The sequence below is a fragment of the Osmia lignaria genome, chromosome 9, assembly GCF_051020975.1.
Source record: "Osmia lignaria lignaria isolate PbOS001 chromosome 9, iyOsmLign1, whole genome shotgun sequence".
NCBI lineage: Eukaryota > Metazoa > Arthropoda > Insecta > Hymenoptera > Megachilidae > Osmia > Osmia lignaria.
The window spans coordinates 8,857,210-8,883,784 of record NC_135040.1 but is presented as its reverse complement, the minus strand read 5'-3'; the positions used below and the strand labels follow the sequence as shown (position 1 = coordinate 8,883,784).

The 26,575-nt window shown below is 42.0% G+C and overlaps 1 protein-coding gene and 1 long non-coding RNA gene across 5 annotated transcripts in view; both read left to right on the top strand.

The window, feature by feature from the left end:
* The window catches only part of LOC117605913 (uncharacterized), a 67,923-nt gene extending 52,965 nt beyond the window's left edge, over window positions 1-14,958 (top strand). Inside the window, exon 3 of the long non-coding RNA XR_004581835.2 lies at window positions 14,294-14,958. This is a non-coding gene — a long non-coding RNA (uncharacterized LOC117605913). The remainder of the gene's footprint in view (window positions 1-14,293) is intronic.
* MESR6 (misexpression suppressor of ras 6) overlaps window positions 1-26,575 on the top strand; it is a 564,119-nt gene that overhangs the window by 159,240 nt on the left and 378,304 nt on the right. The window lies entirely within an intron of this gene.

The following is a 26,575-nucleotide window of genomic DNA, read 5'->3' as shown; positions in this document are numbered from 1 at the left end:
CATACAACCTGCGATTCCTCTCAAGGGCGCCTACCTTTCTCTGTATCTTCAACCTTCTATCTTCTATCCCTCTTTCGTCCTTCACTCGTCAGGGAATCACGAAACAACCCGTACGTGGCATTAGGTCTGCGTCGCAACTTTTAGGTTTTCTGGAAAGTTAACATTTTCCCCGTCGCTGTTCAGACACATTAGAAGTCGAAGCCTTCGTTCTGTGTTCTTCAGGTCCTAGGAGATCTTGAAAGTGACACCTTGCCATTAGATTGAGGATGGCTCTCTAAATTAAAATATCTATATTCTAACTTCAGAAATAGCCAAGTCATCGATTTAAAATTATTCCTAAATTTCCATCTAGCTCCAGTAAAATCATTTTTGTTAGAACTTGCAGCTCGTTATCCTCAAGAATAGCACACGATACGCAAAATTATACACCCACTTACTTCTCGTTTCGTTGGCTAGCCTATGACAGACTCTGACGAGCCACGTGTTTGCCTTTCAACGAGCTAACATATAATTACCGAGTATCCAGCACTGTTCTTCTATACAGAGGCTAGGCTTAAGCTGATGCTTCAGCTTATATCCGGCGTGCTAATTACAAAAGATACATACTCCAGATAGAAGTATCGCCAGGAGAAGTTGGAGGGTAAACGAGTTCTCGAACGCTTTGATTCCCTCTTTCCAGCTTTTCCTCTCGGAACCGAGTCGAACAGCGATTCAGAATTAACTTAACGATCCTTTATCAGCCGGTGGCTATAATTTCTACCGTTTCTCCCGTTACCGGGACCGACTATGCCGTTCGTCTTCCTGAAATTGATCACTGAACTCGAAAACCAGTGTCTGAAGTTTCGCTTTAATACCAAGTCGCTCGAATAGGTGTAGAAGTATAATCGCCTTTTCTCGTTCTATTCTTCTTCTATCCTTTTGTAGACAAGTATAATCGAAGTTAAAATGCTTGTTATTACCTTAATAAATTTCTAGCCTTGTTTCTCAAATCAGTTTTGAATTTTGTATCTCTTCATCAACACCTTGCTTGTGTCACCCATATGCAGGAGTGGACTGAAACTGAAATTTTTACCTATCCTAATTTTAATTAGGCCCAGTCGGAATTTTCCCAAACTCCTCATGACCAATCCACCCCTCTCCATATGTGTGTGATGCTTGAATTTCCATAGGAAATTATTGTCCTTATTATCAGGATTTCTTCTGTTAATCTAATTACTAATTACAAATGTTTGTATCAGGTGTTTGATATGTTGAATGATAGAAATGATGAAATATCAAGTAATGAGATTAATTCGGTTATAAAGTGTGAGCAGAAGACCTCCTCCTGGTGACCCTATCGTCTAACCTATGGCAGGCTGTCACGTCAGAATCGTCTCTTCAGCAACGTATTCATATCGAGGCTTGGCCATCGACGAAGCTCCGTGAATTCCTGCAGGACTTTTCTACGGTTTCTCGATTAGGCCGCGCCGATAAGGCTAACGAGCATCGAGCTGACGATAAACCGTTCAACTTGGTGCTCATTAACGTGTGCTGTCTCTCGTCGTATGTTTCAGGTGTCTCCGTACATCTTCGTGATATCGGTGATGCCGAGAGGTCGAGCCGAGAGATCGTGATAACGTTGAAATACGCCGTTTTCGGCGAACCTCGATAATTCGTACCTGCTGATCAAACGCGAACTCGTCCTCCACTTTTCTGACTGGTTTAGTTGGAACAGTAGGCTTCTTTCTTTCATTTCTATTTGTTCAGTTGATTCTAATCTGTTACGTATAGGGGTGGTTTTAGATGTTGATTATTGTTAATTCATTTTAACCCTCGAACGGCGGACCATGAAGAGAGCCACCATTTTAATTTAATTCTGCATTTCATATTATTTTCATTTCCTAAATTTTACACTGTTATTTTAACAATTATTCTTCTAAATAATTCTGAAATTTGGAATTTGAAAAATGTTAGATTCTTCATATTGATCTTTCTGTTTACTAATTCATTCTTCATTCATTCATCTTCAATACTTTCATGACTTTATAAACAGAGGATTGTAATATAGCTTCAATATTCAAGGGTCAAGTGACCAAAAGGAATAGTGATTACTAAAGACTGACCTCCAACACGGGGAACAGGGATGATAGGGTACTCAATAATCTCTCTCTATTATGTTACATCACGGATTTATTGAAGTTGAATGAAGATGGAGTCAGAAACAAGCTTCTTAAAGGATAATGGCTTATCTCGATCTTGCTTCGAGACGATAGAATGCCTGAAACATTAGATTAAAATATGTTAGGCTATTCTTTTATAACACAATACATGGAAGCATGAAATATTGTATGGTTTCTGTCGGTGTTTGAATTAAACGAATTGACGGCGATCGTGCTGAATACTTCTTGACGTACGACCTAAACGGTAAAAGTGCTCAACTGTGAATGTCCCGACTTCTGACCGCGAAGGGTTAAACCTAATTTCCACTGGTCGTGAACACGAGTGGGTTAATTCCCATTTGAACTATATTGAGTCATCAAGTTTAATTCCCGCATATCCTGCTTGCACCAACCGAGGTCGTTCTCCACTTTGGTAAACTGTTTTGACCATATTTCTTCAGGGTCAAGGACCACCAATAAAAACAATATTAACCTTTTTACTTCAACAAAATACAATAGCATTCAATTATTAAGCAAAAGGTACAAAAAATATACAGTGAATTGCAATAATCGTAAAGCACATTTTTATAATAGAATTTGGACACCATAGTAATTGATACTTGAAAAGGCTGGGTCCTCGGACAACAGCTATCATAGCTTCGTGTGTCTTTCAATTTTGTTTCATGTTTGACCCGAACTTTTAAGTACCCATGTAAATTTGTCGTGAAAGAGGAAGGGCTCGCACCGGGTACGTGTGTACCTTGTCACATTTTCTAACGACGTTACGTCGTGTGTAAACGGACCTTCGGCAAACACGACCGTCAAACAGTCGCAGCCCGTCATGAAACTGTTGTCCGATAGCCAAACAGCGTATCTGCTCGTCTTCGTTTGGTTCGGTTGGTATCGAATTATTAATTTTCTAACGGTTCGGGGTAGCGAGAGAGCAAGCAAAAACGGTTTCATTTTGCTGCATTATTGGCCATAAGAATATCGAATAACGAGTATCACATATTAAGCTGAAAAATTATGGTAAAATTCTATTTTGAAAGATCAAATGTATTTGATGAATTCATATTTTATTTTGAAAAAACATGAAAATTAGTTTATAGAGATAGAGGGACGGAATAAAATAATTAGTTTAATTAAATGTATGCTCTTTTGAGGATTAAGAAAATTTCAAATTTATAAATTTGATTCGAAATTGAAGCACAAAAGAATCAAGCGGAAATGACGACGACAACGATGACGACATAAAGAAAAAAGCAATTTCAGATCAATCTGGTGTTTGAAAGAAACAGAACACGTGGCATGACTCGAAAATTCCAGACGACTGTCTTCCCACGCGTATATCTTAACCCTTATCCGTATCCAGCCTCTCTCCCTCAACCCTTTCGCTCCCTTTTGCTCTCGAGATCCCTCGTGTCTCTCGGGCATTCCATAAAATCTACATACGAAAAGGAGGAGTGCTTTCCCATGTCCCTATCTCGCGGACACCAGGCAGCCTATCCATCCGAAGAAACCTAATCTCCTCACCCTGCAGACGAGGAAATTCCGAGAGAACGTTAGTCACGCGATATTCAAATGTTCAAACGTTTATTTTCACTGAGAGATTTTGGCTGGCTGATATGCTTCCTTGTTACTTGTCGCCATCAAAATCTGATCTCTGATATCGTGTAACTTTTTTCAAACGTTAGATTTCTTTGAGATTTCCTGGTGAGACTTTTGTAGCTTATATGCTAATAATATTTAGGGAAATAAAATACGAAGTACTTAGTTACAATTTTCTTTATGAACGTCATAATGCCAAATTTTTTTAAATAATAATTCAATAATTTCTTCTTATAATAATCAAGTCGTGTATATTATCATCTTAAAAACATAATTTATTAAATGTGAGGACAAACAGTTGAGATCCTCCCCCTGACAAAGTCAACGGTTCGAATCGTACACACATATGTGAAAAAAAAAAAGGAATTGAAAAAAAAATTAGAATGGAATCGACAAGGTTTAGGTAGCAACTGGGCGCGACATCTGCATGCAGATGCATCTCGGTCGGTTCTCACGTTACTCAGGTGGCGAGTGACTTTCCGAATAAATTACCGCTGCGAGAATCGAGAGTCCCTGAAACATTTATAGACACCCTGTTGTGTACACGGACACACCAGGGATAATGGGCCTACCTGGTCCTACAACCCCTTTTCCGTCTCTTTGCTCGCCGGCTGCACGAGCGGACCCCACTTTATGCTCGTTATGCCATTATTTCCCGAGTCAGTTTATTACCATCGACCTGTGTCATCCTTTATGCAGAATAATTTGATATCCCGTGCTTCAAAGAGTAGGTATAACAACGCTCCTCCCCCTTCAGACGCTTTTCGTTCTTTCCTTTTTCTTGTACCCTCCTCGTTGGATCTGATGTTCTTCTCGCCTCGAAATTATCGGTGTTAGGTCGTTGAAATTATGTTAATTATTATACTTTTTTATCGGTATCATCTTTTAGGCTGAAGTGTTATTAGTAGTTTGGGAATTTTAATTTATTACACCGTCCTCTTTAAAAATACTGAAATTACCATTGAAGAAAAATATCTTCCAAGTCCATTCCTTTCTAAATTATTAAGCAGGTCGTCTGCGGTGGGTTTGGTAGAGGGAGTAAAATAGGGCAAATTAAGGACAATGCGGGTACAAGTCGACGTCGGTGTTGCTGAATGGCAGTCGCCACCCCTGTCAGGGGTACAAACGACTTCTTGTTGTTCGGCAAAACAGAAATTACCACGGCGTGGCGGCAAGGAAGGACAGTGGAAAGATGAGGACACGAAGATTCCATTAAGGGGTAACCGGCGGTAATGAATGGAAGACATCCCCTCCAGACCACCCCGAGACCTTCAACCCCTAGATTTCTCGTTCACTTCTCTGTACGTGCTTCTCTGTCGCTCTTCCGGTTCCCTTTTCCTGATTCCGTCTCATTCCAAACCGGGTGGTCGCGATTCACCATCCCCTTCTCCTCGTTTTTACTACGACAGAGAGAGAAAGGGAACAAGGAGAGAAGAGAGGCGAGCGTAATTTTCCTCTCGGTAAAAAATACTCTCGTTTAACTTTTCCCCGCTCATTATTCCCTGCCGCCCTGACCTAACCCGACCTGACCCCGAAGGCGGCTTTCTTTAATAACCCAGAAAGAAAGAGAACGACCCCGACAGCGGTCTGTTTCGAGCGACGAAGAAGGAACGACAACCGAAGAAGATCGTTGGGGAGAGCGAGAGAGCTCGACTAGACTCGGGGAAAGAGAGAGCAACGCCAAGGGCAATCCTTGGATGCTAATTTGTAACTGGGCTACTTCCGGAACAGTGGTTCCCCGTCACGCGAAACTTTATTCGGCCATGGTTTGAAAATTACGGACGGCAGAAACCTGCTGCCATTGTTTGGGAAAAGTCAATGATTATTTGGTGTTAGAAATTTTCTAATTTACATTTGGAATAATTAATTTTCATTTTGACATAGCAAGTGTTATTGCAGTGGGGTATTTTAATATTAAATTGTTTTTCTATAACATAATATTATCAAATATTAAATAATTAATACAATACTTTATCCTGTATTAAATATTTCACCACAACCCCTCAGGGGCGAGAAATAATTACCATCGTAACTGCTCCTAAAATTTCATACGACAGAAGGTTACGTACCCCTTCGAAAACAAAGAATAAATGTTATTTCTCGATGGTAACAACGACGGGAAGGATCGTTAATAAGGTGGTATAATCCAAAGGATGAGCACCTTGAAAGATCCTGCCGTGCCACCGAGGGGGATGGTTCTCCTTGCATCGGCAATTAGCCTCATCCCCCTGGATACCCTTCGTTCTATCCTGCCGGTTATAGCGACCAACCCCATCCATGGCATTTAATTACCTTGCCAACCCCAGACTAGCAGCCTCGAGGCCAAGGTCACGAGCCATTCAACTCTCCGTATTCCTCAGCCCACGGGGCACACTGACCGAATTTAATCTTAAGCCCTGCTTCCGAGTTTCGATTATTTCTCACCGCTTTACTACCGTGCTACCTCGTTACGCGACCTCGTTTCTACTTCAACTTCGGCTAAGTGTTTCCACTTAAAATACAACTTTTCTTCATTAATATTATATGCGCATGTTGCTTTGCTATTTTTATCATCATTATAGCTCTCTGTACACTTTGCGATTTCTTTAGACTTCTTTGCAGTTGATAATTATTTATCAGAAATTTGATCGGTTTAATTTTAGAATTATCTTCAGTTAATAAATTTGTGGTACCAGTCGTATCACACACCCACAGCATTCAATATATTAACGTTCGATTGGTCCCGGACAGGCTGGGTTATAATGGACCCAGCGTTCACCAGGTGTAGGTTAATCCCCGTAGAAACTTCAATCGGCATCGATTCATCAGACGCAAATACAAACCGACCTGACATTTCCTGTTCCAGTGAAATTAACCATGACGAGGAAAAGACGGTCTGCTTGTCATTCGTCTCTTTTTCACCATTGTCATGGAGGATCGCATGCACGGCCGCCATAATCTATAAATCACCTCGATCCTTTATGGGTTATGGAGGAGCGCACCAGCCATCTCTTCCCCCTTGCTAGTCGATAACAGCAACCCCCGTGAACGTCTCTCGATCTCGTTTTTATTTATTCGCTAGTCGAGCTAACGAACGAGAAGCTGGCCATTGTACAGCCAAGCGACATCCTTTTTACGATCGATTTGCAGAGACGCCATTTTCGCTTATACCGGCAACCTGCAATCCCATAAATCAGCCACCCCTCTTCTTCTTCTTCTTCTTCTTCTTCTTCTTCTTCTTCTCTCTTGTAGCCTGGTCGATTCTTCGTGGACGATCCAGGTTACCCACGTGCTCCCTGTTTCGTTTTACAGAAATAACGTGCCAGACAACGATATTTCTTAGATTTTACAGCAATGGAGACTGTTTAAGGAGAACTTGCGACGTTTAGATTACTAAGGGGTTGTTACGAAGAGGCTAATTTATTTAGTGGAATTGTTTCCGTTTGTGGATCTATTTAAGATAATTTGATTTTATTGGAAACTTTTTTTAACACTTTAGAAGTGACATGATACTGTTATTGGTATACTCCATGGAAAGAAATTATCCCCTATAAGAATTTACAATTTTTTTAATCACATGGAGCACTGATAATATTTACCATAATTATTTCGGATAGATATTGGTTCATAATTACCTAAAAAATTTTCGAAAATATTCAAACATCCTCACAATGAAATATTTCATTATAATTAAAATTTTACTAAAACAGATCTGTTATATCTACTAAATTTGTACAAAGCTCATACTGTTTCCAATCTTTCTATTGACAATATAAGATGATCGATTCCTTTCGATTATTCTTCAAGAAACCGATCAAGTGAATTCGTCGTAAAGACGCCATTTTTTGAAGGGACGAAAAGAAATGCAGGCAGGATCCGTGAGGACGTACGTGCTTTCACGCACGCGGCAATCGAGGCTGCTTACGATCGCGGGGGTGAGAAAGAGGAGGTCTCTCAGCTAGAATTGCCAAGGGGGTGGAATATGTGCGTGGAGGCGCGCACACACGTAGAGAGGGGTAGGTTCGGTGCACCCCACGGGTGCCCCGGGCTGCGCAGAAGTTCCTTCCTTCCGCTTGATCGACATCGATTCCAAGATGGCGGCCGAGTGGCAGCAGTGCGCCCACGGCATACATATCGGCCCATTCTACGCCCTTACGGAAGCCCTCTTCGCTTTCACGGCCCACCCCCTTTCCGCCACCCACAGCCCGATCTGCTCGTCCACGAGCCGGCGCGGCGGGGTGAGGTTCGTCGTTTCAGGGGATGCGCGACGAAGGGTGGGGAAACAGGAGCTGTAGTCGGCTCACGAGATGTCCGGGCCGATATCGGAATCGCATTAGGACGCCGCACCACTTTCGCCCCCGGGAACACACAGAACCACCCTTCTCTCCTCCTCCTTCCCCACCGCAGCTCGCTCTTTTTTCTATTCGCGACTCCTTCGTCTTCTCTCTCGGCTTCTACCCTCCTCCTCCTTCTCCTCCTCCATTTCCTTCGTTCTCTTGCTCTTTTCTCTGCCTCCGTTTGGAATCTTTCCCGTGCACGGCTACAGAAATATTCGAAGGAATTTCGTGACCACGCCTGCCGCTTATCCTCCGGTCTGATATTCTTCTTGGATACGGAATTCGATTTGGGTTTGAGTTAGGTGAGGAATGGATTTTTGTATTTTTTTTGGAAGAATTTGATGGTAGAGCATTTTAGTATTGTTCCTGGTGAATTATTTCTATAGGAGTTATCAGAATTTATTGAAATCGAAGGACAGTGTAATAGCAATTGTATGATACGATGTACGAGTGTTTTATTTTTCTTTAATTTTCTTTCAATTCTTGGCAATCTAAAATCTAGCAAAATAATAATTTCAAGATACCCGTCCGATCCTTTTCCATTAGCATCCCCAAGTTCTCAACAGCTGCAGCAGTGTCGCGGCAACAGCCTGACCTAAAGTTAGCAGGCAAACTATTACCGTTTATCCTCGGTATAACGAGGGACCGATCGAGCACGTAGGGCACCCAGGGCGACGATAAGGTGCCTACATCTACACCTTCCACCGAATAATTACGAAATCTGGTGCACTACTGGTTCCGCAAACAATCTTATCGGCGCGGTCCACGCGGCTCGTTAAGGAGTCCCTCTGGAATTTCGTATGCTCACGCTCGAAGGAACACGCGGACGAGGAAGAGAATAAGGTGATCGTAGCTAGAGAAAGACGGGAAAAGAGATTGACTCTGGAAAGTAAAGCCGATTAGGATCCGTAGAAGAGACGGACTCGAAATTTCCTCTCTCCCCTCGGGCTGATCCGAAGGATCCACCCACCCGTCTTCGAACATTTTTCCTTGCGACGTCGAAGAACGATGTACGAGCCGGTGAAAAATTCGTGCCGGCACCGCCCGTGGTAATCCCTGAAATAATGGCACGGGCCACGCTCGATAAATCCGGAAACGTGGCTGCTACTCGCGAGCATCCCGTAGGAGGGACCTCGCCGGATATATTTTTCCTACGGACGACGTGCACGCGTGCGTGTTCTGTACGTGTGCCAGGCCCGCGTCTACGTGGCCAGAAGAAGAAGCTGGATGGCTGGATCGGAAAACGTACGGGGGTGGGGCCGCATACACGTACACGTACAGAGAACGCATAGGGAAAGAAGCGAAGATTGATCTGCCGGCCGCGTACCTCCGATACGCGTTTTATTCGTTCCTCCTCCTGCTTTTCTCCCTGTATACCTTTCCTGGCGGCGCTTCGGCATGCAGAGAAGGGTGGTAGAGCTGTTTGGAAAGGAACCCGGATGATCGTGTAAACCGGCGCACCTGTGGGGTTCTCTTAAACGTATTCGTAATATCCTTCTTTCGTGGAGCTTCTTTAGGTTTTCTGAAGAGATCGTCGTTTTTCTTCAGGTGCTACTCGGTGTCGCTTTTTTCTTTTTTTCGTGGATCCTTCGGAGGACAATAAACCTCCCTCTTCTCACCCTTATGTATTTGAATTGAAAAGAATGGGTGGAAAGATGCGTTGAAGGTATATTACGATACAGTTTTTAATATATGAAACTTCTTAATTTAATTACTTAATTTTGTCATTTTAAAATCTGAGAAATCTGAGAAACAGCAATGGTTTTCGTTTAAGAATATTTAACATGGAATTGAATTTTCTTTATGACGAGGAAGAAACATGGCTGACAATGATGCTTACAAGAAATCGACCCTCGAAATTATTGTTCGTAGAATGGAAAGAAACGATAGGGGCGCCGCGACGGATTTCCACGCGTCATTACGCGATGATCGAGTCATGAAAATCGCCGGTTCGAGCGGCGATTATTCAAACGAAACCTCTAACAAGATTCCCGCCAATCAGCCTCCGTAATGATCCCCGTCAAAGAAGAGATCCTCCTCTCCGTGGTACTCGTCTAGAAACGATCTACAGGGAATAACGGGGGAAAGGGTTTTCCACCGCCTTTTCGTTCCATGCGCGGAAAATCACGTTTCTTTGGCGTTTGAACTTTAATCTTCTGTTCATGTTTCGTTGTGGCAAAGGATTTACACGAGGCAATAATTCGTTCATCCTTATTTTATATCAATTTCAATTTGGAAATTATAAGAATTATTGTTATTAATGAATAATTATCTTCCTCTATAACAATCTTTACATAGAAAAAGATTTCCAATTCCTTTTCTATAAAATCCATTAGATAATATTCTTCTATTGAGGAAAGTATTAACAATAATACCCAATATATCAGCTGCAAACAATTTCAATCTTTATTCTTAACGAAGAATGAACGTCAATGAAAGAGTAGGGATTTCGAAAAATTTCATCTCGATCGTAGGCGCCAGCGTACACGTCTTTCCCGACGCCTCTTCCATTTCCTCTAACTCCCTCTGTTCCTTTTTTCTCCTGCCACCACGTCCCGTTCGACCCCTTCCCCACGGGTTTCCTCGCGACTCTCTCATCCCGTTTTACCCGGGCGATCGCAAATTTATTCCGTCGAGTAGGCGACGGCGTCGGACGGAATCGCAGTACTTTATACTCGTCGAGAATCGATAGACAGCCGCGCACGGATATGGAAGCACTATATTTTCCCTCGTCGCACCTCCTGCCCGTTCTCCGGGGCCCTCTTGTCAATAAAGCGAGCACTTTCCTGGCACGGAGTTTCATTATTTCTTTGCCATCGACTTCGTTCCCCCTGCCATCGCGATTCCACCCCCACCCACCGCACCACCCTTTCTCACCCTCTGCGAGAGGTGACCTTTCAAGGATAATGGGGAAGTTGGTTAGTATTTCGCTGACCTACTGGCAATGGGGTATAACAAATGAAGGAAATATAATGAGGTGAACGTCAGTGGACTGGCGAAAGGAAGGGAAAGGATATGCTTCGCGTCGCGGAAAGATTGCCATTCGGAAAATGGCGGAAACACGCCGGTGTGTTTTCTTTTCACGCGGATTGAAAGACTCTTTGAAACGCTCTCTGACAATGAGATTCAAGAGGATTTTTCAACTATAATGTTTCATTGTTTTATGAATCGCAATGGTGATCAATTTTGATTTAATTATAAATCTTCCATTTTTTCTTGATCCATTGAAGGATCGCGTGAAAATATCACGAGTAGAAAATGTAGTTTTCTTTGGCCATCGTTCTTCACCTCGGCGGTGGTTGAAAGGGGGTGGTCTGAGGGGGTTGTAGCGAGATTTTTCGAGACTGGCCCGAACGCTCACAGCCGCAGGGTAGATTGGCAAAGCAACTTTTGGAATCCTCTTGGCATGGTTGGAAAACGTTCTGGAGTAAAGCGCGACTCGACGTCGCTGGCGACGCCGGCGAAGAGGGTGGAAAAGATTTAGAAGGTGGTTGGGGTGGCCGAGTCGGAATCAAAGGAGTCAAAAGAGCTTTTCCAGGCTTCTCCCTCGGCCGGCTAGATTGAACTTCTTTTCCGCTCACGGAGTTTTCCTATTACTCCGAATTTCTAGCCGCGGCAAAGCCAGCGAGCGCGAACCACACTCACACGCGGGCAACGACCACTGTGCGCGTGGCGAAAGTTTGACCGGCCGTGTTACGAGGCTGGTTTACCGGGCTGCTTGCGGTCGTATCGCCAAGGAAATTTCTTTTCATCGGCGAACGCCCTGGCCAACGAAAGTGCACTGAACCCGTACGTTTTATCACCCTTAGAAAGATTCAATTTATTAGAAATATACACGTATTGACAGTATGGCTCATGTTGCGTTGAAACTTTTTAAACTGTTATATGTCAAGTGGGGTGGGTTTTTGAAATATTATAATATGGCATTAAGTGATGCTTAGGTATACCATATAAGTTTAATGGAAACGGCTACATCGATTGAGTCTTCTTCTTCGAAACTTTTTTGAAATTTTCTAATTAAAAGAAATAGCATATTTTCAGTATTTTCTAATTAACAGTCTTGACCAGTCTTTTTCCTTAGGCTTAGTTGTTTATTAAAATAATTGTTTATTAAAACTAGATATTCAATCGAATACTTCTCGCGTTTAAAGAATTATGAAAATGAAAATGGGTGAAAGGAAGAATTGAACATCGTGTTGAAGGCATCTCATTAGTACCTCTGCTTTAAAGCGGCGTTTCATCACCCCCTCCGACCTCTCTCACCCTTGACTGAGCCACCTAAGTAAAAATCAATAATTCCTTTATCGTACAAATTAACGTTAAGCATATTCCACCCTCGTATACAGGGTCTACGACCAACGTTACACCGTTTCCTGTCTGCCTATCCTGCATAATATCACTAGCCGCGTTCCTGCAGCCTTGACAGTCCCTCTGCTTCCCTTTCAGCTCTTCTTCTTGGCATTTCTTCCGTTCAAGTGACGACGTTAGAATTCGAAATTCTCTGCAACCATTATTTCGAAATGATGCAATTTTACAAAATATTTTCACCATTTTTTAAATTATTAATTTAATCTATCATTTTGAGGCTTCCAGGGTATTATTATTCCATTAGATATTAATTTATTAATAATCTCATTAGTCAAAAATAAAATACAAAAAATTTAATAAATGGCAGTTCCATCTATAGTGGAGTAACTATTCAATTTCACCGTGGAATATTTTAATCTCGTGGAACGCGACCGCACGTGAACGTATTCGTTTTCGTGGTAAAAAATTAAGTGTTCGTGTTATCGGCTTGTTAATACCGATAAGCGTTCTTCTTCTTTATCGTCCACCATTATGGAGAACGATAGGAACACGACAAAGCTGGTGGCGAGGAAGCAAGGGCTGAGAGATTAACGAAATAAATATGACATCGTCCCGAGGCTTGAACCGCACGCGTTGTTTCACGCTCGACGCGATAACAAGGCGTTCGCCATTAATTACCATGCTCTGAAATTATTTAACGACCTTCCTGAACCGACGTCGGCACGCAAACCACCGACACCGCTATGAATTGATCGGACTAATTCTCCGACGATTTGTTTGTTTATTTGCAAACATAAAAAAACATCTGACTCATAAAAAAAGCTGAGGGTGTTGATTTGAGCGATATTGTATTCCTTAATTAATGGCACAAAGTAAATATTGTGTGTTAAAATATTTAGGAAACTTGACAAATCTCAAATATTTATGTAAATGTGCCACTTAATTTAAGTAACTCTATAATTATGTAGCCCACACAATCAACGCGTAAAATCAACTGCCCGAAATAATGATTATCCAATGAAAATCAACAAGAGCAACGATCTTATTCCAACAATTTGACTAAGCAGCACATGTTTTTGATGCAAATGGTATCGCACACACAACGGAATCGCACCCTCGTTATCCCGTATCACGTTCGCGTCGTATCGCGTTGTGTGATCAACGGCCAGGCAAATTAATTTGTCCGTGTGGTACGTATAATTACGATGGTTGCGGGCCATGACACGCGTTCGATTCATTAAGTCGATCGTAATGCCGATCGAGGACGGATATCCAGCGTTATAAGCTCACATTATCGAGTTTATTTCAGCATAGAACGGTAGAGACGTAGAGGAGAGGTCCGGACGTAAAATTCCACCCACTCGTCACGCCCTGACGAATAACACGAGATTCAGGACGATAACGTTTTAACTGCCGGCTAACACACTACGCGAGCCTGGATTATCGGGGCCTTATCGGCCGACATTACGGACCTGGTCGTGGAGAAAACGAATGGCCCACCCTGCCATAATGCGTCCCCCTTTCTTTCGTCTATACCAGTCCAGCATTTGTGCGTGCCTGTGCCTGTGTCTGACTGTGGTAGATTAGGATAACGAAGGCAAAGTTGTAAGACTCTGCTGGGTCGTCGCATGTTCTTCAACCCCCTAACACTGTTTTCCATTATTTCTTTCTTAGTAGGTTTGAAGGAGAAATTGTTAGAAGGTTTATTATTCATTATGGAAGGAATTGTGCCTATTTACTCCTGCAATGTTAAAATTGAAAATTATAATTATAATTTAATTTGATTTAATTTGATTTGCTTCACTATATCATAAGGCAACGTTCGCAACCCTCGCCCCGTTAACTTCCCCTATTTGCTAATTCCCCAAGTAACAAACAAGATCGTTTCCACCTCTAACTCGAATCTTCAACTTTCTGTTACAGGTAAGATTTCTTCGATGGATCAATTCTGGGCCATTCATCGAGTTCTCCAACTTCTCGATGCTGGTAACCTTGACTCGTAGGCGTCGCGACGCTAAGAGGTTTACCTTGGTAAACCCTGGTATCTCGGGATACCAGTCGGGGTCTCGGTCGAGGGATTAGGACAGGGTTGTTGAGCGAGACGGCAGAGGGCTGCTGGTATCAGCGGAAGAGGGACAGAGTAACGAAGAAGAAAAAGAAAAAGAGACCACTGTAACCGTACGCTCGTATAATTGATTGAGTCTAATGAGTTAAAGGGGATACCACGGTAGTACGGGACGGTGAAATTAAAGAGTTCTGGGTCATGAAGGCGACCACCCCTGCGGGACAGAGAAAGTGCGGAAACTTAGGTGCGCGCTCCTCTTCGGCTTCCTCTGTTCTCCTTCGACCCTTGCGAGTCGGCCACGAGGGCGCTGATTGTAAATTAGTTAAAGGAGATGCCTCATTAGGATCAGCTGATTCTTTGGATATTAACTGGGATTGAATGAGACGGTTTGAGAAAAAGATTCCTTAAAGGGTGCTCTTTTATAGAGGGTTGAAATGAATTCTTCTTGAAAGGAATTATAACAAGCTGTCATTTTTTCGAGAGCAAGTATAAAAAGAAATATTTTCATTTTAATATTTTTATTGTTAATGTGCTAATAATATATTGGAATAACAATATTATTCAAAACAATTATCTTTAGAGGTGTTGGATCAAAGGATTAATCGCAATGATTCAATCTCCATATTAATATTTTCATTTAAATATGTTTATTGATAATGTGCTAATAGTACATTGCAATAACAATATCACTCAAAATAATTATCTTTAGAGGTGTTAGCTCGAAGGATTAATCGCAATTATTTATTCTCCATATCCAATCTCAACGCGACTTTCTATTCCACATTCTAAAAAGCCATTCAAATGGTATAAGAGAAATATTATCAAAAATGTATCGTGGACCATCCGTCGCAATCTCATTCCATCTGCGCGATATTACTTTTCCGCGAAACAGTATCTCGAGGACGTCTCGGCTTTAGTCGGTGTGGCTTTTCAATTTGCGTGAGAAGGAGGTGGAAGGTTTTCATGGCGGAAAGGGGATGCGGCGGCGTCAGCAGAAGGAGGAAAAAGCGGGTAAGAAAGAAAGCAAGCCGGTCGTGGCACACGAGAGAGAGTCGGTGTCTTCCACATCCCCCAGGGAAATTATTGACAGTCAGCGAGGAAATGACGTCGTAAATACCACGTCGCAAGCACCGAACCCTCCAGCCACGACCTCCATCTCTTGGCGCCACCTTCTTGCGTTTCTTCCCGCGTAATCCCGTTCCTCCTTTGTTTCCTTCGCGCCTTCCTCGTCCTGCGGCCACCAATTGATTCGATACGTTGCTTCTTATACTTTACGAGAGATGATTTTTTATCAGAACTAACGAGACGAACGTGCTTCGCTTGGTTTTTCGACTTTATAGCGTGAGAATTAGACAGCGTCTTCTGAAATAAAAATATTTTAGGTCATGTTCCGTTTTCAAATAGATAAAGCATTACAAGGAAAAAAGGCGAGTTAAAAGAAAAAGTTTTACATTAAGTATCTCGTCCAGGAGTTATCACAATATTACAATTGACCGTTGTTCTTGTTGTCGTCTCGCAACTTTTTCGCATCTTAACAGTTAGTTTGCGATTGTCGTGTGAACTATTTAAGTTTTCTTTCGTTCGATTTTTCCAACCGCAAATAGAACGCTCTTGAACGGAGATGCTTTAAACGTTGGTTTTTTTCCTAGTCGACAAGCGTAAACTGAAAAGCGGCTGGCTCGTTATTTTTCACGGAAGCGTCCTCATTTTCCGGTGGGACGTTCCTTTCTCGAGGGAAAATTTTAGGGAATATTTTACGCGCGAATTACGAGCGTTTTTAGGGGAAACGGAAGTGGATAGAACAGGACAGAAAAGGTAGAATTAAAGGATTTCATGAGATAGTTCTACTGGCGAAGTACGAAGTGGAACTGTGACTTGATTCGAGGATGAAATTCGAGAACCCTATCCGAGTGAAATTATTCACAAAGGATTGAGCATCAAATTAAATAAACATAGATAACAAGATTTAACGTGAAATCCAATTTTTCATCTAATTTAATCCATTTAACGTTTATTATTGAATTATTGATAATAACTTCTATTTTAGTAGTACCATTCTTTCTTCCCATAAATCATCGTGCATAAAACGCACGCTGAACGACAAAAGACTCTATTAACGCGACGACGAGTATTTCGCGAAGCGGGTCGGTCGCGTTTTCCGCGTAGTCGCGAGCGTAATCCGCGACGAAAAACCAGGTGTCTTCGCGGAAAAGAGAGAGCGTCGTTCGCGGCGCCGCGTAAAAGGGCCGAAACTCGTTGTCGTAATGTTTTCACCAGGAATATTGCAATTGATGCCCTTCCCTTCTCCTCTGCATCCCGTTATCCCGAGTTCCTCCGCCGCGTGGCGGAGAACGAACGCATTATTCGTGGAAACGATCCTTCCTTTCGCCTCGCGGCCACGAAGAAAAGGGAGTTCTCTTGGTAAAAGAAAAAAAGAAAAAGAAACGAAGGAGAGGATTACGGGATAGCGGGGAGAGAAAGGAAGACGGAAGTGTATCTCTCGCGAAGACGAAAGCGGAGAACGAGCTGCTACCGGCGCAGAGGGGTGAAAGGAGCGAGCCGCGAGATCCGTCGGCTAAGGGTAGTTATTATAATAAATTTGTCGGGGATTTAAGAAGCGGAAACAATTCAGAACTGCGAGTGACTCTAAGAATGTGCTTATCGTTGCTTTTATTCAAATGGGAGTGGAAGGCGACGAGCTGGGCCGGATGCGACCTGCATCTCCGCGACTCGCTTTTTATGCCCTCCCTCCCCCTCGAACCGTCTTTCTACTACTTTCTGTTTTCGCTCGTTTCTCTGTTCGCTTCCGCGGTAGCGTTTATAAGGAAGATGGTAAACGTGTTTTCAGACCGAGAGAAAACTGGTTACTTTTGCGGATACGAAGTGAATGTGAAGCTGTTTTATTTTTGAATAATCGAAGGGGGTTGGTTTTTAGAAATATGCATCTGAGTTTTTGATACTGAATATGATATACTTAGAAAAATGTTTAATTTAATATCCAAAAGCTTAAAGCCGAGTGTCTTATAATTCTAAATTTTATTTTTTTATGTAGAAAGATTCTTTCAAGAACTTAAAAGAAGAGAATTCATTTATATTATACCATACCTAAACTCATATTATAAATTTGGTCAACGTGTAATAACCTGCTCAAGGGATTAAATAGTAGTCCATTAACAGTGAAGTTTAATTAAAAATGATAATTTTATGGATTTTAGTGAACAGATACAACCCCTCCTCCCATACAGTTCATTCCACCCAAACATTTTGTCATAACTTAAAATCAAACGGTCGTTGATAATTATTTCAAAATTCTTGAACAATCATTGAAATAAGAGAAAGAAAAATCTGTTCCCCGAGCGAATAGCCAGAAGGAAAGAAACTTTTATCGGTGGCCGACGAGGAAGAAAGGGGCCGTCGAATAGCCATAAACGATCCCATGCTCGGCAATGGGTGGCTCGTATTTAAGGAACTTTAAGGAAACAGCGGCGTTTCGACGATTTTTCGTTGGGGACGTGGTGCGTTTAATTAAGCCGTAAATCGATGCGGCCCGGTCCCACCTTTATTGCGGCCCTAAACTATATCAGTCGCGTCGGGAAAGGATAAAAAGGCAAGTTGAATTTCAACGGGACCAACCGATTGCACCGCTGCCCACCAGCTTGTTCATCGTTACGATTTTTGCTTCTCCCCCTCATTCCCTCGGTTCCCTTGCCTTTCTGGTGGAACGGCCCGTTTTTATCTCGACAACCACCCTCGCGATCCTGCCCTTCCCCCCCTCACCCTGCTTGTTAATGACCGAAGAACCTCGTAAACAGGGTCGTGATCACGGTGGTCCTCGGGGATCACTCGTTCACGGCCCTTTCTCCGCTTGGCCCCGTGTCAGTACGCTTAAACTTTAACATCCTGCCTTTCATTGGCTCTTATTCTCACGTGAGGCCATCATTAACGCGATAATCAAAATCGTGGTCTCTTGTATCGCGACCATAACGCGGAATTCCTCGCGTTTCTCTTGCTCGTCAACGCGATTCTCGCGCGAGTAACTGCGCTTATACAGACGAGTTCGAAAATTTTATTTTATTTTCTCTTCGTTTATCGAGATTTTTGGTTTGAAGATTAACAGAATTATCTGAGGATCAATCTCTGTAATAATCTAAGCTCTAAATTCTCGAATTAGATGACTCCTTCCCCTCGATTCGCTTATGTTACTGCTTGCTTTCGCACGGGTTCGTGCTCAATTTTTATTACGACCATTTTACGAGGGCCCGCGTATCTCTCGGACGGCTATAAAATAAATTACTAATTCGACGAAATTGCACGCAAAATTATTTTCCGATTAACGCTGTTCGCGCGAACCGTTCGTATTTCGAGCTGATTAACGTTCTATCGTAAATTCGAGTGAATTGTGTTACTGTCTCTGTTTCTCGTTTTTATTCATTTTCTTTTTTTAATCCATTAAGAACCAAACAGTGAACTAATGTGATTTTTACACACCAGATTGTTTATTTATATAGCTGCATTAAAGCAGTACTGGTCATTAACCCTTTCGCTGTAGTCATTTCACCCATATATCTTTAAATAGATTGAGATTCTTTACCACGAGTTCATTTAGATCCCATATCCACTGTAGAAAAGAAATTTTCTATAATAAAATGGACATCAAGTTGAAATTTTGTCAATGTTGAACACGAATGGTGTACGATTATGTTTGTTCATTATTTTTGTTCGCTGATTAGGTCTTTTCTTTCCGTAGATTTTCATTCTGAACATACCATCCGTGAAATCTTTATGCATGTACGCGTATATACATAGGGTGTTCGGAAACAAAAGAGTTGGATGAGGGTAAGACGCGCAGTTTTTTGTTGAAGAGAGCTTTTCAGAGCTGGTGTAATATACTGACGTCCATGATACTCTAAAAAATTAAGGTTCGTCGTTTAATATGCACTTCGCTTTTCATTCTCCATAGTTGATTCATTCTTTCAAATTATATAGACACGTTTCGTTTTTTACAAATATACCGTTTTCATTCTAAACTCATTTCATTTAAAACTCAATTAAAATTAATTAAAATTCTTAAATTTTCATGTTAAACCCCAATTCTTTTGTTTAGCGACACCGGGTATATTGTAAGCATTTATATACGTACACAACGTAGCACATCTGACAGTGGGTTTTTCGTATTATCCCGGGCGACATAATATGAGAGTTTATCTCGTGGAATCATGGAGGCTTAGCGGGGTGGTTTTCTTCCCTCCTCTGGCCACCGCAACCTCCTCGAAGGCAAATCCTCGTTGCAGAAGACAACATCGCAGCCCCTTGGACCTTGAGGCCACGTATATATTTTTCTCCTGTACACGTCTCCAATTTCTCGTTCCACCCTTCCTCGGTTGAATCCTACGACGCGACGATGCCGTTGAATTTCGCGTGTTCTTCCAACGACTTGACAAGACCGAGAAGACCCGAGGGTCATTGCAGAGAAAAAAAAGATATTACTCTGAAATCGACGACAGATATGGAAAATACGAGCTTCCGCTTTATGGCTGAGTGATGAGAGGGAAATAAAGGGATGAAGATCTTGAGGGATGAGAGAGTAGGGTGAATAATTCAGTCTTTATTTAGTATTTTATAGATACATTTTTATTTTCTAATTTATACATTTACGAGTAAAAGTGCAAGTGCAAAATATTTAAATCCATAGACAAATTAATATTGATTAGATGGTAGTAGAAACGTTTTATTTAAATGAATCGTAAATTCATTTCTGCTGAACTAAAAACCTGCCTCTTAATCAAGACCTTGTCCTCGAGTCTGTAAAATTAGTGGGGTAGATCTTCCCCTATATTTCTTGACGTTAGCGAAGGGAAGCAAACGGCGGAAAGAGGACAAGAAAAAGTTTCGTTGCACGTCTAAACACAAAACACAATGGCATTGAGTGACAGCGCCATCAGAGAAACTCCTCGAAGGGAAATATTAGGGGGTTGGATCGCGAGTACGCAAGCTGAGAGGGATGGCCCGGGGCAGGATGGTTGGTGTTATTGATTCTAATGATATTTTCGCGCCATAGGCGATAGCGGGGTGTAATTGATATCCCATAAGACGTGAGACATATTTATGAGTTTCTTCTCGATTCATTTTCCCTTTGATACGTCTGGTTCCTTTTGTTATTTCTTTATGAAAGAATTCCTTTTAATATCTTCACGATTACAATGAAAATAAAATATATAACGAGGCATATTTTTATAATTATTAAGTATCATACAATTTCGCAGTTTCCCCAAGTTTATTTCTTAGATTCAATTTATTCCGCTTTCAACGACCTGGGTGATTGATTCAGGAAACAATAATAATTCGTCACTGATCCTCGTTAAATCGTAAGGCGGTAGAGTTCTTCAGCAGTTGTATAATAAGTTTCATTGACAGGGCAAATTGTGCCTTCAGTTTCAGTCTGGGAAAATAGAGTCATACGTCTTCGTGGGCTTGGTAATGGGCTAATGGTACACGCAGAATAAACAGCATTCCGCTTGCAGGGAAAATAAAGAGCGGCGTACCCGAGCAGATTATCGGCTCCTGTAAAATATTGAATTTTCACGTCGCGGCCCTTTACTTGGCCACGTGGAAAGCTCGACGTCCTGCCGGACTCGATTTAATGGGCGCAATTCAATTGTACACCATCGGATCGAATAAACAAGCCCGACGAGCATTAAACAACCGACCCTATTTGGCGTTGCGAATTGTCGCTGCCAAGTTGGGAACGATACATAAGGTTGCGCCGCCTTGTGCATACTTGGAATAACGAATGTTCCCTCACTGTGAAAGAGATTCGCAATTGGCGTGTTTAAATCTACTACTGTAAATTGCTTTTCGCGACTAACGCACGTGTAAACAGTTACGTTTCACCATGATTGGCGAAAGGGTGCATTGTTGAATAATCAGTTGATGTTTTCTTTTTATGCAATTCTAGAATTGTGGTTTAGGGTGGGTCCTGATAAAAATCTCAGTATTTCATATTTCCACTCTATCTTATATTGATATTCTTTTTTCTAATACTCCTCCTCTTTTCTAATAATTTTTCAAATTTTAGCAATATTGGGAAATATTGACGTAAAATATCACAACTACCCCTAGAAATTTTATGGCCGAAACAAGTACCCGGTTTGCTCGGTGCTAAAGGCCATACAGTAGAATAATTTTTTTTCAATTTCAAATAGAAATCTATTTTTCTACCTTCTCTCCTTTTTCTATGACCGCGAAAGGAGTAATCTCTAGCTCGAGGTTGGAGAATCGATCGTCAGTATCGACGCTTTGGTGAAATAGCAAATAAATCGCGTCGGCCTCGTTAAATGAGCGGCCCTATTTGGCGTTGCAAATTGTCAGGGTGCGCGTATAGAAACGGGATAGGAGGTTCGATTACGCGGCAAACGTGAGGTGCAAGGAACGGTATCTCGGCCTAAAGGAGAAGTACAAGGGCTATTAATCCGGCCCCGAAGCGGCTACACAAACGGCCGCTGCTATCCGCCCCGACGTTTCTATGGACGTATACGCTGGCTGTGTCATAGTCCTGCTGCTCGTCCTCCGACAGAGAGCTTTTATTTTCTCAAATCGATGCCCTGGCTGCACGCAGTGGCGGCATTGTCGCGCCACGCCGCGGCCATTGCTTTGTATGCATATGTAAACGCGGTTTACTCGTAGAAATCGCCGGCTATTGTGCCACTCGAACGGCCCTCCCATTATTCCGGCTTAGGAGAGCACCCTGTGTTTCGGTACACACGCGCCTAACTTCGACGCTTCGTCTCCCTGGAAGAGGAAACGATCCTTGCCAATCTCGATGATGCCACCACGTTCTAATCCAAGAAAGTGGTCTCTCGAATCCTTTTCGAAGACCAGCTAGGGGAACGGTTGATTGTGAGATGTTGCGGGATTATTGAAAACCGCGCGTGGTTATGGAGGTTTGTTCCAGGAATATGTCCTGCCGCAGGGATTTCTTTAAATGATTGTACCGGTATGATGAAACAGGGGTTCCTTGGATTCTTTCAGCGTATTCGTTTTAGGGGGTTCTGTTATGGGCGAGAGAAATCACTGCTGATGCGACATATTAGATCAAGCTATATTTCTGCTAAGATTATACAAAACTTTTTTTGCTGTTTTTGATATACATTACTGATATGTCATGTTTTGGTGTTTTGTAATTCAAAGAAACAGTGTGCAACATCTCGATCGCTTCTGTTCGGTCGAAATGGTATCTCACGGTGTCTGATTCGAATCGATACTCGAGGTCGGTCAAGGTGTTGAAACGACTTATGACGAATCGAGCCATTAAGAGCAGCGGTCATAAGAATAGAAGCTGCCAGATGACGATGATGATGACGATGATGATGACGATGGTGAAAGCTCCGGATGATAGCGCAACGGCACCACGCCGTGCCCCGCAGGATACCACCTCGATATCCCGTTGCGAGCAAACGGTTCGAATAACTCGTAGCGGTTTTGACTTGTTCGACTGTACGCGAGATTATACCGACGTTTCCCTCGTATGTTGATCGTTTTGAAATCGTGGGAGGTAACGAAAATGTGAACAATTCACGTTTTATTCGGAGTCCTTCAACTCTTATTTCTTGCTCGTAGATTTCAGATTATATTTAGGCTTAAGTTAGGACAAACCGATATAATAATTTATTTAACAATTATTAACTGGTACCCTTTACATTGTAGACATTGATAGAAATGCAGATTCTATTAACGGTATTATCATAACGGAATCTAAAGAAGTATGTAGGGTAGAACTGGTTAGAATGTCTAATGCTGTGTGGAGGTACATAAAATTTTATGTTCGCTAATAAAGTAGGACAGTCAATAAAATTATTAACCCTTTGCCGTACTATTTTCTCAGCATTTGCGTCTGCCAAAGCTAACTACTCTCCGCTGTAATGTTGAGGCAAATCAAGGGAATTGAAATATTATGCATATATTGTATTTAGGGATTCCCGGCTGTGCAAATTCTAATTGAAATTGTACTTCAAATTCAGTTACGATACAGGTATGACTCATTTTTGTCATATTAGAACTGTAAGGTGCGTCACGAGTGTGACTCGTCATTATATGACAAGGGGTTTAATAAACCTGTACAGAAAGGTGATATTCGCACGTCTATTCTATCTTCAACTACAAACCTAAACTTGTATTAGATAATATTATTTCACTAAAATCTGCACTTCTATTAGATAATATTATTGTACTAGTACCAGCGTCTCTATTTCATAATATTGTTTTATCAGAACTCAAACGTTAGGGCATGTTTTCTCGTGTCCCACTTCGGTGGTCTCGACGATCTATTTCCGTGTCATTATGGTCGCGGTAATATTCAACCACGAAGTTCAATTACTTCGAGAACAACTCATCGAGTACAAGTAACAATAGGCCGAGTGAGTTTAATTTCTGGTTACATGCTATAATCATCTTCCATCCCCTCTGTCGTTGTAAAGCATTCCTCACCCCGCGGCTGGTATCAACTCTTCTTTGTTAATGATATCCCTAATTGCCGATGCAGCGAGACACCGCTGTCATCTGTCTGTTAATATCATTCCATCATCTGCCATGTGTGCTTCTCTTTCTTTATTTCGCGCTCTTTTTGTTGCTCTTCGAAAACGTAATTACAGTGATGCATGCCTGATGACGGCCTCGGGGAAACGTTATCAGTGATGTTGATGCGATTCCTTTGGTTCAATGAATACATTTTCTCCTATCTTTTTAATGACTTCATTCTATTTAAGACTCTGTAATTACAATTTTTTTATTTTTCAAAATCAATGGTAAGGTTTAAGAATACTTGTACCTCAAAATGGCTTTGTTTTATTGTTAATAAATTAATTTTTTCAATTTCTTGTAATGTCTCTATCATACATGCCGATTTTCTTCGATCTCTTATTACTATATTATTGGATTACACTATCATATCGGGTAAAATATATTGAAATGTATGGTTATTTCATTTAATACCCACAATTATCGACAAAAACCTTGAAGATGAATATAATACTTCATCCGATTTAATGAAATAATCCAATAATTAGTATAATTACAGGCATAATAACCTGAAGAAGACCTGTATATATGATCGAAACATCGTATGAAAATAAGTAATAGCACGTATAATTAACAGTAGAGATATAAGCCAACATATACAATTATTTCTTATCTCCAAAAAAGATCAACAAAACATCTTAATAATTTTTGTGATTTTAAATAAGAAATTTAAGATGCATCACTTTAAAAAACTTGCTAGTTCTATCAATTCAAATGAACTGATCAATGAATCATTAAAAATGATAAAATAATATCTACATAAGGTATACTATCATAGAATAAGCTCTGAAACAGTTCCCCGTTCTTAGCAATTTTTTTTCCAAAGCGATTCGTTGTCTAGAGGAGTTATTACAGCAGCGATCCGAGTCACATGGACTATCCTTGTACAGGGCTTTCTACGTCGGTGGCGGGTGCGTCAGGTGGTTCTGTTCTCGGTTTCCCACGGGCTTCAGCCTTTATTATATCATTCGATCACAATGCACACCGAAACGTCTCCGGATCGAGCGTGGAGAAGCGGTGCACCTGCAGCCGGCTGCAGCTTCGACTTGCGCCATGCAATAACAACACCGGCACGCCAACGAGAACACACAACGGCCTCCGCAACAACGGGCGACCGCTTCGTGCGCGCACCACACGTGTAAGTACGTACCGTGTCTCGTCGCGATTCCTCGTCGTGATAGATGCGATACGCCGCGATTCAGGTCAAGCCGCCGTTTCGAAAGAAGGGAGAAAGGTGTTTTAGAGGGGAAAGCTAGCCGTTCAGGGCGCAAAGGTAATAACGGTGTACCGTCGATCGTGTCTTGTTGACACGTGTGCCTCGAAGCTTGTTCCTTGCAAGGGTTGCGTGCAGCCCTTTCGCTTTGGAATTTTTTCCATCGGGCGGATGTTGAAAGTGGAGGTTAAATTTACCGAATGATATATATTTCTTACTGTTTGAAGAATGAAATACCGATAAGCTTTGTAAAGGAACTTTTTAGTGCATTAGAAAATGTGAAACAGTTGTTCGCAATTTGTTATTCTTCTGAAAACAACCCTCGTAAAGTAAACTCGATAATTTTCCATTCAGTGAACAGGCACTGCCTGTCTTGTCGATTCTAACGATTCTTGTTTCTCGTTATTCTATCTTAACGACAAAAAATATCGCATGTCGTTAGATCGCGAGAATCATGGGCAATCGTGAGGGATAAATTTCTGCTCGAGGAGAGTCTGAAGGATCGTTTTGTAACGCGAGACCGACGCGGCTCAACGTTCGCCCTTCGTCGTCAATTTATCAGCTTTTTGCCTGTCTCGCATTAATAATGGGATTTATCGACTAATATCGATCGATCTTCCGCGATCGAGTAAACCGTAGACCGTCGTGATCCGGAATCGGTCGAACCGGTTGCTCGTCGTGGCCGAGCAACGATACCGCTTGGAATTTATTGCTAGCGAGCCTGATCGCGGCCATTTGTCACCAGGAACCGTTCGCTGCATTCGGGAAACTGCGATGCTCGCGTTATGGATCGACTATTACCCGTATCGTCGCGTCGGTGGGAATCACTCGTCACAGGTTGAACCAGGGCTCGTTCGTTCGTGATGTCTTTGATCATCGTTTGGGTTAGTACGGTCATTAGAATCGTGTATTGCTAATTACTCGTGAAAGGATTGATGCAACTTCTTCTAAGAGTTTATCGTGTTCCAATTTTTACGATTCGTTATCAACTTATCATTGGTATCCTCTGCAAAGGTGTCGATTTCCGTCACAAGAAAGACAAAAAAAGAGTGACAAAAGCGTTTCATTAATGAAAACGCCCAAACCGCGGCATGAACAAACGATGGCAGTCACGCAAGATTCACCGCAACCTGTCAATAAGTCTCGATGGGAGTGAAATCGTCATTGGGACAAAGATGATATGCCATTGACGAGCGTTTCACCCTCTTGTTCACGCGTAACCGGAACTGGGTCACGTCCGTGTGATCGCGAGAAAGCGTAGTTATTTTTCGGCGGCAATTTTATGTTATGTAAACGGTCGAGAGAATGTCCAACGCGTGTATCCCACGGCATGTAACCAGGATGATGGTTAAAC